Genomic DNA, 13,599 nt, shown 5'->3' on the forward strand with positions numbered 1-13,599 from the left:
AAAGAGAGACAGAAGATTCAAAGCAGACTGTGCTGACAGCAGAGAGCCCAACTCGGGGCTCAAACTCATGAACCGTGAGATCATGACTTGAGCAGAAGCTGGAGGATTAACCAACTGAGCCACCCAGGCGCCCCTGTGAGGTATCTATTTATATTGACAATGAGGAAATCCAAAGTCTGACTGGGAGTATGGGGTACAGTGATGGGTTTTCATCTGAACACGCTTTGCTTTCGTCTAGACAAGTAGGCTGGGAGGAGGCCATTCCACAGAATGCTGAAAGAGGCGAGTTTTACCTAGATCACCAATACCACTCTAACTATGGTAGTTCTCCCTGGAGAGTTCTTCTGATGTCTTTAGAAAGGTTGTTTTTTCTTAGGAAGTTAAGCAGCTGACTATGAGACACATAGGGAAGTGGGGGACAAAGATGATTTTAATGTATCTTTAATCTTTAATCTTCAGCAAATCTCCCTGTGTTCAGCCCCACTTCATGCCTGCCATGGGAGTCCCAAGACTTTTCACGCACCACCATGTTGGCTCCCATTCACTCTTGAAGTCTGCAGCACCATCCTTCTTGATAACCTAGGCTTCCTTGGGTGTACTTCATTGTCAGCCATTTCTGTGCACTTTTAATTTTGCAGAAATTTGTTGAACTCCATTGTCTGTTGATGGCACATTCTCCTATTTTCTGTATTGTTGGAGTGTTTAAAACATTACTTATTAGCATTTTAATGCAGAGTGTATAAATTTGCCATCTGAGACTGAAAATCTTCCATTTCCTTTAGTAATCAAGATGTAACTTCATTATTTCTTCTCAGGAAGAAATGGGAAGGATGTCCTGAATTGCAGGCAATTTTGATGGCTAGAATGACAGGAGTTGAGGAAATTCGTGGAAGATGAGAATGTTTCTCTTCTGCTGGTCCCCAAAACAACCCCCTAATGGATCAGGCCAGGCAGAACTATTGACTTCTTCCAAACTGCTTTAGATGTATTTGGTTTCTTTTCTCCCACACATATGTAGACCTGAATTTGGAACTAATGTTTCCTTTAACAAATGATCATTATATACCATGTATAAGACACACATCATTTTATTTAATCCTAGCCTACCTACAAATCAGATGTTATTATCTTTATTTTATAGTTGACTAAATGGGGAATTATGATATTCAAGCTCATGCACTTATAAGAGACACAGCCAGAATTTCAGCCAAAACTGTTCCCATCATCTTTCCCTTTCCACTGTAATGGGAGAAAGCATATTAATGTATAAATCTTCATCTCCTCTTTCCCTCCCCCACCCCTGCCCTACCCTCAAAGTCAGAGGCAGAGTAGAAAATGTGTGGTATAGTAAAAAATGTACCAATTTAGGAGTCAGAGAATTTAGATTTCCGTTTTGCCTCTATCACCTTTGGTAACGTTACCTTGGCTCAGTCGCTAGAACTTTCTGACCCTTAGTTTCCTCACCTATATAGAAAAGTATAATAAAATCCACTCTGACTCAACCACAGGTTGCAGGAAGCTCCCACAAGAGCGTGCTGATTAAAAGGCCCTGCAGGTAATCACAGCAGCAGCCCACACCTGGGTACTACTTTCTAATTTGCAACGTGCAATAACATTGTGAAATAAATCCTGTTCTACTGATGAAAGCTTCAGCTGAGTGTTTTAATATAATACAGCTCACTCTTTGTGGAAGAGGAATTGATACGTTGTTCTTATTACTCCAGATTCCACTATTTTTTCCACTTCATAAAGCTGCCATCATATTTACAAGAGGATTCTTTGATTATTAAGCAATTAACAATAGAATTTCTTCACAGGGCCTAGTAACTTAGAATTCTATTCTTTCTGTTCATAATTGTATTTACATACTACTTTCCTGGAGCTCACCTGTTGCATTAAGTGGAGTGCATCTATATTAATAATTTATTATTCATCTATTACTTAAATATATTAAATCTTGTCATAATGGTTGTAAAGTATAAAGCAATTATTTAAAGGGGCTTAGGTTTAGACCAGTAGCCTAATGGAACATGGCACATACCATAACCCCTGGTGCAACTATTTCTAATAGTTGAATATTTTCAATAAAATAAAGAGCTAGCCTGTATCTTAAGTATCATTCTTAAAAAAAAATTCTAGCAAGTATCATAATGTTTACATGGTTCTTTGGCTTTAGAATACATCCCTGCCAAATGAGCATAAATCCTCCAACCTAATCTCTGTGAAGTCTTGTTGGAGAAGACCACACGGACATTCCACCAGAATCTCTGTCTAGTTCGTGTCTGGGCCTCACTGCCATCTCCTCATGGATTAATGAGAAAACAAGCCATTAAGCATTAGGACGTGGGATACAAAAGAAAACACAACAGACTAGGGCTGAGAAAGAACAGGGAGAGAGGCAGAGGGAGAAAGCAAAGTTAGAAAACCAGAAGCAAACAAGAAAAAGGGCTTTGTGTATTCTCAGCATTGGCATTGCCCCGAGATGGGTAGACATACAGGAAGGAGAAAAAGATGCTAATTAATATTCAGGTTACAGAAACCACAATGAACAGTTTCTAAGAATAGAGGTAATTAAATCTCTGCACATACGGAAGAGAAACTAACAAGCACTTATTGGCCCTATACCTTGTTGGACTGGTGTGCTTCATGCCTTTAAGATTATAAATTTTCAGGGTGCCTGGGTGGCTCAGTCAGTTAAGCACTCCATTCTTGATTTCAGCTCAGGTAATGATTCCAGTCATGAGACTAAGCACCACACTTAGCGTGAAGCCTGCTTGGGATTCTCTCTCTCCCTCTGCCCCTCCCCTGTGTGCACGCTCTCTCCCTCTCTCTCTCTCTCTCTCTCTCTCAAAAAAAAAAAAAAAAAAAAAAAGATTACAAGTTTTCTGTAGGTTCCATTACTGCAAAGAAGACCAGTCCCTGGTCTGACTGTCCCACTTCTCAGGGCCAGGCTGCTCTGCCCACCAGCTAAGGCAGCTGTGACACCATCTACCAGCTGGACCAACCAATTAATTTCATAGGAGAAACTAGGTTCAGTTTTAAGGTTTAAAGTTCCATTGCACCTATACCTAAAATAAATCCTAAATTCATCTAAATTAAAAATCAGAATGTAATTGGAAAAATGGTAAGTTATGGGGGTACAACCTCATTGCAGAAACCATAAAAAATATAAAACATATTTTGAAAAATCATCCATAATCCCATAAACTCAAAGTAGTGGCATTCTTTGAAGAGTAATTTATGTATAAATAGGCTCTAAATTTTCACAATAGTCATATAAAAGAGAACTGTCTGAACCACCAAACACTGCCAAGACTTTACCTTTTAGACAGGACCAAAGAATAATGACTGTATTCTTAAATTTCAATGTACTTTTTTTAAAAAAAAGATTTTATTTTTAACTGATCTCTACACCCAATGTGGGGCTTGAACTCACAACCCTGAGATCAAGAGTTGCACGCTCTAATGACTGAGCCAGCCAGGCGCCCCATTTTTAATTTTTTTAATTAATGCTTTTAATATTTAGACTCCTGAGTTCTAATCAATATTCTGTACAATAAAAAAATCATATACAACTGCTGCATGGGAAAAAAGAAGATTGCAAGTGTTAAATATGATGTTTAATTCCAGATTCACTTCTGATCTTTATTGAATGTACTCTGTCATTCTTCTAGAGTAGTCGTTTATGTCTACATACTATTTTGAATTTTTTATATTTGAGAGAGAGAGAAACAGAGCGTGAGCTGGGAGGGGCAGAGAGAGGGAGACACAGAATCCGAAGCAACTCCAGGCTCTAAGCTGTCAGCACAGGGCACAATGTGGGGCTTGAACCCATGAACTGTGAGATCATGACCTGAGTTGAAGTCAGATGCTTAACCAACTGAGCCACCCAGGCGCCCCTGCATACTATTTTGTATTCTGCTTTAATCACTGTATGTCATTATATATATACATGCCCCTTAGCTTATTTGTTAAGCTGCCATTTCCCCCTTACTCTGTTTTTAACTCCATGTTGCCATCAGTTTTGTCCTGGCCATGTCACTGTCCTTCTTAGAATCTTCTCTTAACCCTCCATTATCTTTAGAAACAAACCAAACTCATGACACAGAAAACCCTTCCAAGCTGGTCTCTCTATTGTACCCCCCTCTTCCTCCTCCTGCGTGCAGAGTATTAATTAAGAATTTAATAAGCACTGCTAGAACGCTCTCCAGGACGGATGCACTGATAACACCCCTATCCTGGAGCCTGGAGTCCCAGAGCCCTGCCCACAGTTGGCACGCTATCCATCTTACTGATTTTGCTGCTTTAACTGGTGTAAAATGACTGTGGGTGAATGATACTTGCTGCTTTTGGTTTTCTCCTCTGGTGATTGCTTGTTCACAATGTTTGCCCGTCTTCTATTGGAGTACCCATCCGTTTTTCCTGTGGATTTGCCTTAGATCCTTATCAGTTTTAGATATTTAGACTTTTGTCTTCTCTTGGATCTGTCAAGACTTTATCCATAATGTCTTCCATTGAAGAGAAATTCTCAATTTTGATGTAAATTAATTAATACATTTTTGCTTGCATGTACTTTGCAAGCTTCAATACTCATTGTTCAAGATTGTTCCGCTATAATTTCCTCTGTGAAATTAGTTATCACCTCCTCTAGGATCCTTAAAGACTGTTTTCATACTTCTTTCATCTTCTCCTTTTTAAAGAATTTCTTTAGAAATTCTGTGTTCTGAAGTCTGACCTCTTCAAGGACAGGGGCTGGGCATTATTCATCCTTGAATCCCTAGCAGCCTGACTCATGGTAGTTCAGTGTTGGTGGAATGCATGAATGATCTATTTTAGTGGCCGTGTCATCATCTGTGTTGAGTTCGAATAAGTCATTTCCTCCCATTTCTACAATGCCTCAGCAGAGAGCCTTCCACTCTCGTTGTCTCTTTTGTCCACAGTTACTTGGATTGGGGCTCAGACAGAATGAGTCCATCAGATACTGACCACAGGAGATCTGGAAACATAGGGCACTTTTTCAGGGGCATGTTTGCTGATCAACAAGGGATGGGAGGTGGTCTGCAGAAAAGAAGAGAGCAAGAGTCCATGGGGCAAGGGGAGAGAGACCAGCCTTTCCTTGGTTCTTGCAAATGTTCTGCTTCTGATCCCTCAGGAAGCTTTGGGTGTCATACGACACCTCTACATTCCTTTACCAAGAGAAATCTTGAGTAAGTTCCTCTTTTTTTTTTTTTTTTGAGTAAGTTCCTCTTTAAAAGCAAAGCTTCCCAAAGGTACCTGTTCCTATATTTTCTACATAGCAATAGAATAATTGCAATTTTCACATTTTTCACCAGAGATAATATAGTAACTTGTTGAATACATACTATAGCTATTATTTTTTGCATAACCACACAAAAGAGGACACATGTTCAACTTGTCATCCACTGATCTCTTTTTAACTGTCTACATTTTCTATTCTTCAGTGGGCACCACTATGCTTACTGTGTCTGAAATCATGAGGCCTCATTACAATTGGATTCATCTTTTTGGATTAGTGTTGATTGTTTGTATTGCCATGTAAACTCTGTTACCATCTAAGATGACATTAATTCCACTTTATATTTACAGTCAATGGCATCCAAAATTTTTCACATGAAAATGGAAAATTCAGATAGCGATTTCGTGCATGGGTGGAAGGGCCCATAAAAGGTGGGAATCAAGATCACTCATTTACTTATATGTTAATTCTATTTCATGTGTTTTTTAAAAATTTTTTTTAACATTTATTCATTTTTTAGAGACAGAGAGAGACAGAGTGCAAGTGGGGGGAGGGACAGAGAGAGAGAGGGGGACACAGAATCTGAAGCAGGCTCCAGGCTCTGAGCTGTCGGCACAGAGCCCGAAGTGGGGCTCAAACTCACAGAGGGCGAGATCACGACCTGAGCCAAAGTTGGACACTCAACCGACTGAGCCACCCAGGTACCCCCTATTCAATGTGTTTTTAAAACATAATAAGACCTCACTAAATCAGCCGTCTATGATTTTACCTTTGTAGTTTATACAGTAACTGCGTTGAGTAAACTTTTTTATTAAAAAAATTTTTTTTTATTGTATAATGAAACAGACACCAAAATCCACACAAAACAAATATATAGCTCAATGGGTAATTACAAAGCGGCACACCCTTATAAATACCACCCGGGCCAAGAACTAGAACTTTGCCATCCACTCCAGAAGCCACTTCCTGTGCCTCATCAATCATAACCCCTAGAGGTTAATCTTTAATTATACAAACGACAAAATAATTAGGGAAGCAATAGTGCAAATAATTTCAAAGAGGATGTTTACATACATCAGACTAATTTTTCATATTTAAAATAATTTTAAAATCCTACTTGTAGTAAAAATTTATTATAGTATTGGAATAATCATGACTCTACATGGTTTATTGCATACTCTTTCTAGGTAGGTAGACAGACATGTATATAGTTTTAATATATTATCCTAGATAGATAGACAGACACTTATATACTTTTAATATATTATCCTCACTACACTCTGCAATGTGTTGTTTTAACAGACAGAGAAGCCAAAGATCACAGATAAAGACATTCAGGCAAAGGACAAAGATAAAATTGAAATCAAGTAGATCTAACACCCCTTTCCTGTATATCCCACTATGATAATTCTAAGTGGTCCTTATTTGTTCATTTAAACAGGTTTGCCTCTTAGTTTATGCATGTAGTTCCGTTACTGCATGTTATTGAAAATAAGAAATTTTATTATTTTTAAAATTATGTAACACAAATCTTTCACCTGAGAATTCTCCAGAGAATGGTCTTTTTTCTTGATTCATTCTAGTGTGGCTTCGCTTTCTTCTTAGCATCAATTCTATTTCATGTGGTTTTTTATATATAGCCTGGGTTAAAGCAAGTATATAGCCTGGGTTAAAGCAAGTATACTACAATAAGTATATATGGAATATATCTTCAGTCAGACACTGTGCTGAGCAGTTAACATTGGGAATTTCATTTAACCCTGAAAAGAATTCTTGGAGGTGGAGTTATGATCTCCACTTAGAGGAGCACAGGGCACTGCTGGTAAGAACGGGATGTCAACCCACGTCTTTCTCTGGCCACAGCTCACAGTGCTGGCCTTTCTGATGCATGCCCACTCTACGCTACACACCTGACTTCCATGCTCACTAGGTCACTGTTGGCACCCGAAATACCTGAGTCTTTTTTTTTTTTTTTGACTTAAATATTCTTGAGTCACTCAACTGAAACTACAGCAATTAAAAGAGATACTAGGTGAAGCAAATGAACCAACCTCAAGTCCTATATGTACTCCTAAGACCACGTCTCTTGATTTTCTTTCCCTGATTTATAATGTGTCAGGGTAATTTCTTGGAAAGAAAGGATAGACTGCATCCCATCATCAAGAGAAAGCTCTGGTGACTGCAGTTTCCATGACTCACAAAAAGGACACACAGGAGAAGTACCGAAACCCTTCCTTTCATACTTACTAATTTCCATGGATATATTTTAAAATATCAGACTGCTGTGGCAGAGTGGCAACAGAAGAATAACTTTTTCAATATGAACTGAAGTTATTTTGAATTTAGTTGGTGCAGCGACTTATGTAAACCTGCCTATCACTGTAAAAGGGCTTGTCTTCTTTGTTTTCAAAGTCATAATTTAAATGACAACCAAATATGTTAAGTGGCTTTTGTAAACTTGCTACAATCTTTGCATGCCCAGACTTGTCTGGTACAAAGTGTACAAAACAGACAGATTTATAAACTATGGGGTGGTCAAATGAATACACAGAAAAAAAGAATCCTCTATATTTGAGTGTTTGGGAGTGATACTTTAAATTATTGTAAGGAAAAGTTACTTGCTGCCATTTGCTCGACTTACATCTCAAACACACTTGAATGAGGCTGATAACTTAGGCATGCTAAGTATTCCCCATCAATAATATCTGGAAACAATGCTGACCCTCCAAACCATTGTGTTTCTGTTATGAGGATCATAGAAACATAGAGTGGAAAAAATCTCAAAAGAGAACAAAATCCTGGTTTTTGACATTGGGCTGCTCCCCTAATCTCCCTGTTACTCATATTGCCCTCTGAAAAATGGAGATGTTATCATTACTGGAAGGATGACACAGAAGACTGAAGGTTCTTGGTGTGGTCAAAGCGATAGCTGTGTGTTCAGAGATGACAATTTTGTTTAGATTACTTGATTCATGTACTTTATAAGTTTTCATTGGCTAGCTGCCTTCCTGGCGTTGCACAGAAAGCTAACAAATACCCACGGTAGTGGCCTGGAGGCATCAGGGATTCCATTCTTGTCTGATTTTGCTCTTCCAAACTTTTAAATATATTTAGTTACACGGTACAAGAATATTGAACAACATTGCCAAGGATCATTACATTTCTTTCCAAGGGGCCCGGATATCATATCATTAAGAACATTACCAGGGGCACCTGGGTGGCTCGGTTGGTTAAGCGACCAACTCTTGGTTTCAGTTCATGTCATGATGTCACCGTTTGTGAGTTTGAGCCCTACATCGGGCTCTGCACTATCAACAGTGCAGAGCCTGCCTGGGATTCTCTCTTTCTCTCTCTCTGCCCCTCCCTTGCTTATGCACATGCTCTCTCTCTCTCTCAAAATAAATAAATAAACTTAAAAAAATTAAAAAAAAAATATGACTGGGCACCTGGGTGGCTCACTCAGTTAAGCATCAGCACTTAGTTTTGGCTCAGGTCACAATCTTACAGTTTATAAGATCAAACCCTGAGTAGGACTCTGTGCTGACAGTCAGAGCCTGCTTGGGATTCTCTCTCTCTTTTTCCTTCTGCCCCTTCCTTGCACTCTCTGTCTCTCTCTAAAAAAAAAAAAAAAAAAATCCCTTTATCCATGGGGTAAAGGCAGTCTTATTCCCATTTAATAGATGAACAAATTGAGGCCTAATGAGGCTAATGATATGTTCAAATTCAAATAGATACAGCCTAGAGCAAAATGGGCTGGAACTCAGGTTTCAAATTCTAAGTTCTATTAACTAAACTAGTTCATTTTCTATCTATATTGGTGCTTTGAAAGTTGTCTGGAAACATACAAAAATGTACAGTAGTCTTTGTATTAAATGGAAATTTATTCAAACTAAATAAAATTCAAATTTTATTGTAACTTCTTGGGAGAAAGATGAACTAGACCCTTCTGATTAGCCCAAAATGACTAGTTACAATAGAGTTCAGAAGGAAAAAGATTATTTGGACCACCAAGTGACTTCACTCCATTCAGAATTGTATCAAGCTAAGTTTACTCTCCAAACTTGAAAAAGCAAATGTCAAACTTCAGTCAGAGCTGTAGGCTTGCTGAACAGTGTCTACATTTGTCATATGTTGGTTCACACATTCAGCTGAAATTTCTCCACAGCTACCACTAAGGACTAGTGTTTCTAGTTTAATCCTTTTAAAGCAGATGAGATTTGCCTAGGTCCTTTTTTAAAAAACAAAGAAAGAGTATGTTTTACAAGTATTAAGTTAACATAAGAATTGTTATTAATTCTATTTCACCACGGCAACGGGCCACAGGTCATTAAGCAAGGCACCTAAGAAGTAGCCAAAAACATCCAGAACCCTAAACAAAGTTAGGATGCAACTAAATAAGCAAATTTTGAGTAAGTTTCCAACCATTCCTCTTCATTTACAATTTGTAGATAAATGAAAACCTGTCCTCTGAACTGGTGTTTCTAAAACCCAATCTCCAGGCCTCTGCAGAAAACATCACAGGTGTTGAAGATGAAAAGGGAAGCTGAACTCTGATGAGCAAAGTCTAAAGGAAGAGGGGCACCTGAGTGGCTCGGTGGGTTGAGCGTCTGACTCATGATTTCAGTTAAGGTCATGATCCCAGGGTCGTGGGATCGAGCCCCGTATTGGGCTCCATACTGAGTGTAGAGCCTGCTTAAGTTTCTTTCCCTCTGTCCCTTCCCTCCACTCACACACTCTCTCTATCTCTCTCCCTAAAATGGAGGGAAAAGAGTCTCAAGGAAGAAAGGGAGCAACTCCTTTCCCAAAAAGATATGCTGGTAAAAGCCCTGACAGTCTGAAAAGAGCGCTTAACATTTGTCTGCAATTAGCCGGGCCAGCATCCCCTCCCGTGTTCTGGATTGTTGACGCAGTTCCTCTGTCGTAATTGATTTCCAATCAACAATATTTTGTTGATGTTTTACTGATATACAAGACAGTAACCACATGTTCAGCTTTGCTTAAGAACTATAAATTGTGGAAGATGATGCCTTAAGTAAATTCAAGATGTGCTCCTGTGGTAACTTGCTAGATCTGAATATAACAAGGGAGAAATTAATTTGTAAAAACAACCACCCACTCATGTCTATACTTTCAAAGAACAGAATTGGTCCCCTCAAGATTGTCTGAATACCAACTGGCAAATCTGTAGATTAGCTGTAACCTTGTCCCAGTCCCAGGCCAGCTGCCTTCCCTTTGGAATTCAGATAGCTGTGTACTTGCAGGCCATTATCATTAGGTATAATGAGCTTAAGAAACTGCAAAACAATCAAAATACTGGTATAGCAAAACTAATTTGGAAAAGCAAATGTACGACAAACAAACGAAAGTTAACATTTTTGGATTGTTTCCTTTTTTGGATTTTCCATGTAACTGCTTTCATTTATGTAATGAATTGAGATTTAATTGCTAAAAAATTGGGGCACCTGGGTGGCTCAGTCATTTGAGCAAATGACTCTTGATTTCAGCTCAGGTCATGATCCCAGGGTTGTGAGATCAAACCTCGCATTGGACTCTGTGCTGAGCATGGAGCCTGCTTAAGTTTCTCTCTCTTCCTCTGCCCCTCCCCCACACATATGCACTCTCTCCCCCACCCCCAAAAATTTCTAAATATTTTTTGAAAAATAATCATGTATTTTTAAGAAATTGTAATGCCTTAAAATATATAGTATATTTTATTACGGAATATTTTGGAGAAAAAAAATCCATCTTCCTTCTTTTGCTTTTTGGAAGGTGTTAATGTGTACAGCCCACATGACAAAGAACTAAGGTCTCCTGCCAATAGCCATGTGAGGGAGCCATCTTGGAGGCAGCTTCTGAAGCCTCAGCTGAATGCACCCCATCCTCATTGCAACTTCATGAGAGACCCTGAGCCACTCAGCTACAGAGCTCTTCAACTGTGAGATGTTTGTTATTTTAAGCCACTAAAAAAATTTTTTTTTAAAGGTAAAATATGAAAAAAATATAAAACATGATAAGTTGTTGGGATTCAACCGCTTTCACAAAGTACACTGGACTTCTAGAAAGAGCTGTAAGAATGGTAGAATCACTGTTACTCTCTGTTGCATTGGAAAGAAAAATACAAAAACCTATCAAAACAGTGTTATTCCAGGCCTGATTGCTTTCTGGGATAGCACAACACTGGATTTGATCTGATTTAACTAAGCAAATGTTTGTTAAACACCTAGTATTTGCAAGGTACTATAGTAGATTTAAAAATTGACACCATAGAAAAAAATTAATCAGTTACTACTTGTATGTGTGTGTGTGTATGTGTGTGTGTTTTAACCACAGTCCTAAATGTACAAAGCAATAATAAGTACAGTATGTTACTATATGTTTGTCAGTAATTGCCTTTTTAATATACCTGGCTTTGGACATCTCCCTGCTTGCCCCTGGAGATATTTCTTCCCATCTAATCTTTGCATTTCTCAATATTGAAAAGGTCCAGGACTAGGAGAGTCATTCACATTGTTCACTTTTACTCACTTGTAAAATGGCACTTAAAAGATCATTATCTGTTATCATCTATCTTGCTACCTCACAGAGATGAGACAATAAATCAGAGGTGACAGTGTCCTGTTTTGACAGATATAAATTTTTTTTTAGGAATTCCAATGCATTTAATAATATTGATGGGGAGAAGGTGACATTCTGATTGCTAATGTTTAAACTAAGATGATGGGGGCATCTGGTGGCTCAGTTGGTTAAGTCTCCGACTCTTGATTTCAGCTCAGGCCATGATCTCATGGTTCATGGGTTAGGCCCTACGCTGGGCTCTATGCTGACAGTGCAGAGCCTGCTTGGGATTCTCTCTCTCCCTCTTTCTCTGCCCCTCCCCTGTTCTCTCTCTTTCTCTCTTTCTCAAATAAACATTAAATTTTTTTTTTAATTACCACTGCTCTGTAATGTCTGAAATCTTCGTATCTCTCTAATTGAAGCCTCTGTTAAAATACAAAACAAGTGCCTTGTGAGAAGTAACATTTTAATTGTTATTATTTATTCCTGTTTTGGAAGTGTGTTTTAGATTCTTTCTTGGCAGTGGATTTTGATCAAGAACAGGATATTGAATGCTGTCGGATGAAATAGAGAAGAAAAAAAGCATAATGTTGTCCAAGACACCTTTAGACACCTTGCCTGTTTTTCATTTTGCCAATGATTGGTATGACACAAAAAGTAGAATCTGATTTACTAAGAAATTGATTTATAAATACTTTTTATTTTTTTTTTAATTTTTTTTAACGTTTTATTTATTTTTGAGACAGAGAGAGACAGAGCATGAATGCGGGAGGGGCAGAGAGAGAGGGAGACACAGAATCGGAAGCAGGCTCCAGGCTCCGAGCCATCAGCCCAGAGCCCGACGCGGGGCTCAAACCCACGGACCGCGAGATCGTGACCTGAGCCGAAGTCGGCCGCTTAACCGACTGACACCCAGGCGCCCCTATAAATACTTTTTCTTAGGGCACCTGGGTGGCTCAGTCAGTTAAGCATCTGACTTCAGTTCAGGTCATGATCTCGCTGTTCAGGAGTTCAAGCCCCGCACTGGGCTCTGCACTGACAGCTCAGAGCCTGGAGCCTGCTTCGGATTCTGTGTCTCCCTCTCTCATTGCCCCTCCCCTGCTCACGCTCTCTCTGTCTCAAAAATAAATAAACAGTAAAAAAAAATTATAAATACTTTTCTATAATTAAAAAAAAAACCTTTAAGCTTATAGAAAAGTTACAATAGTACAAGAAACTTCTATATATTCTTTTTTTTTAATGTTTTTAATGTTTATTTTTGGGGGGAGAGAAAGAAAGCACAAGTGGGAGAGGGGCAGAGAGAGGGGGAGACACAGAATCTGAAGCAGGCTTCAGGCTCCGAGCTATCATCACAGAGCCTGGCATGGGGCTGGAACTCACGAACTGTGAGATCATGGCCTAAGCTGAAGTTGGACTTTTGACTGAGCTACCCAGGTGCCCCTCAAGTTCTATATATTTATCTTCATTTGGTAAAAGCCCCTACTTACACTATCATTGTGTCTCCCCAACTGTTCATTCATTATGTCTAGAGTTTACTTAGATTAGATTCCATCTGCTATCATTTCTCTTTTGCCCAAAGAATTTTCTTTAGTATTTCTTGTACAGCAGATCTGATGATAAAGCCTTTCAATTATCATTTATCTGTAGATATTTCATTTATCTAAACATATTTGAATAGCTACTTTAAAGTCCTTGCTGTTAGTTCAACATCTGGGTCATCTTGGAGTCAGTTTATATTGACTATTTTTTGTCTTGACTATGGACCACATGTCCCATTTCTTTTCTTG

This window comes from Panthera tigris, chromosome B1 (genome assembly GCF_018350195.1).
Source record: "Panthera tigris isolate Pti1 chromosome B1, P.tigris_Pti1_mat1.1, whole genome shotgun sequence".
NCBI lineage: Eukaryota > Metazoa > Chordata > Mammalia > Carnivora > Felidae > Panthera > Panthera tigris.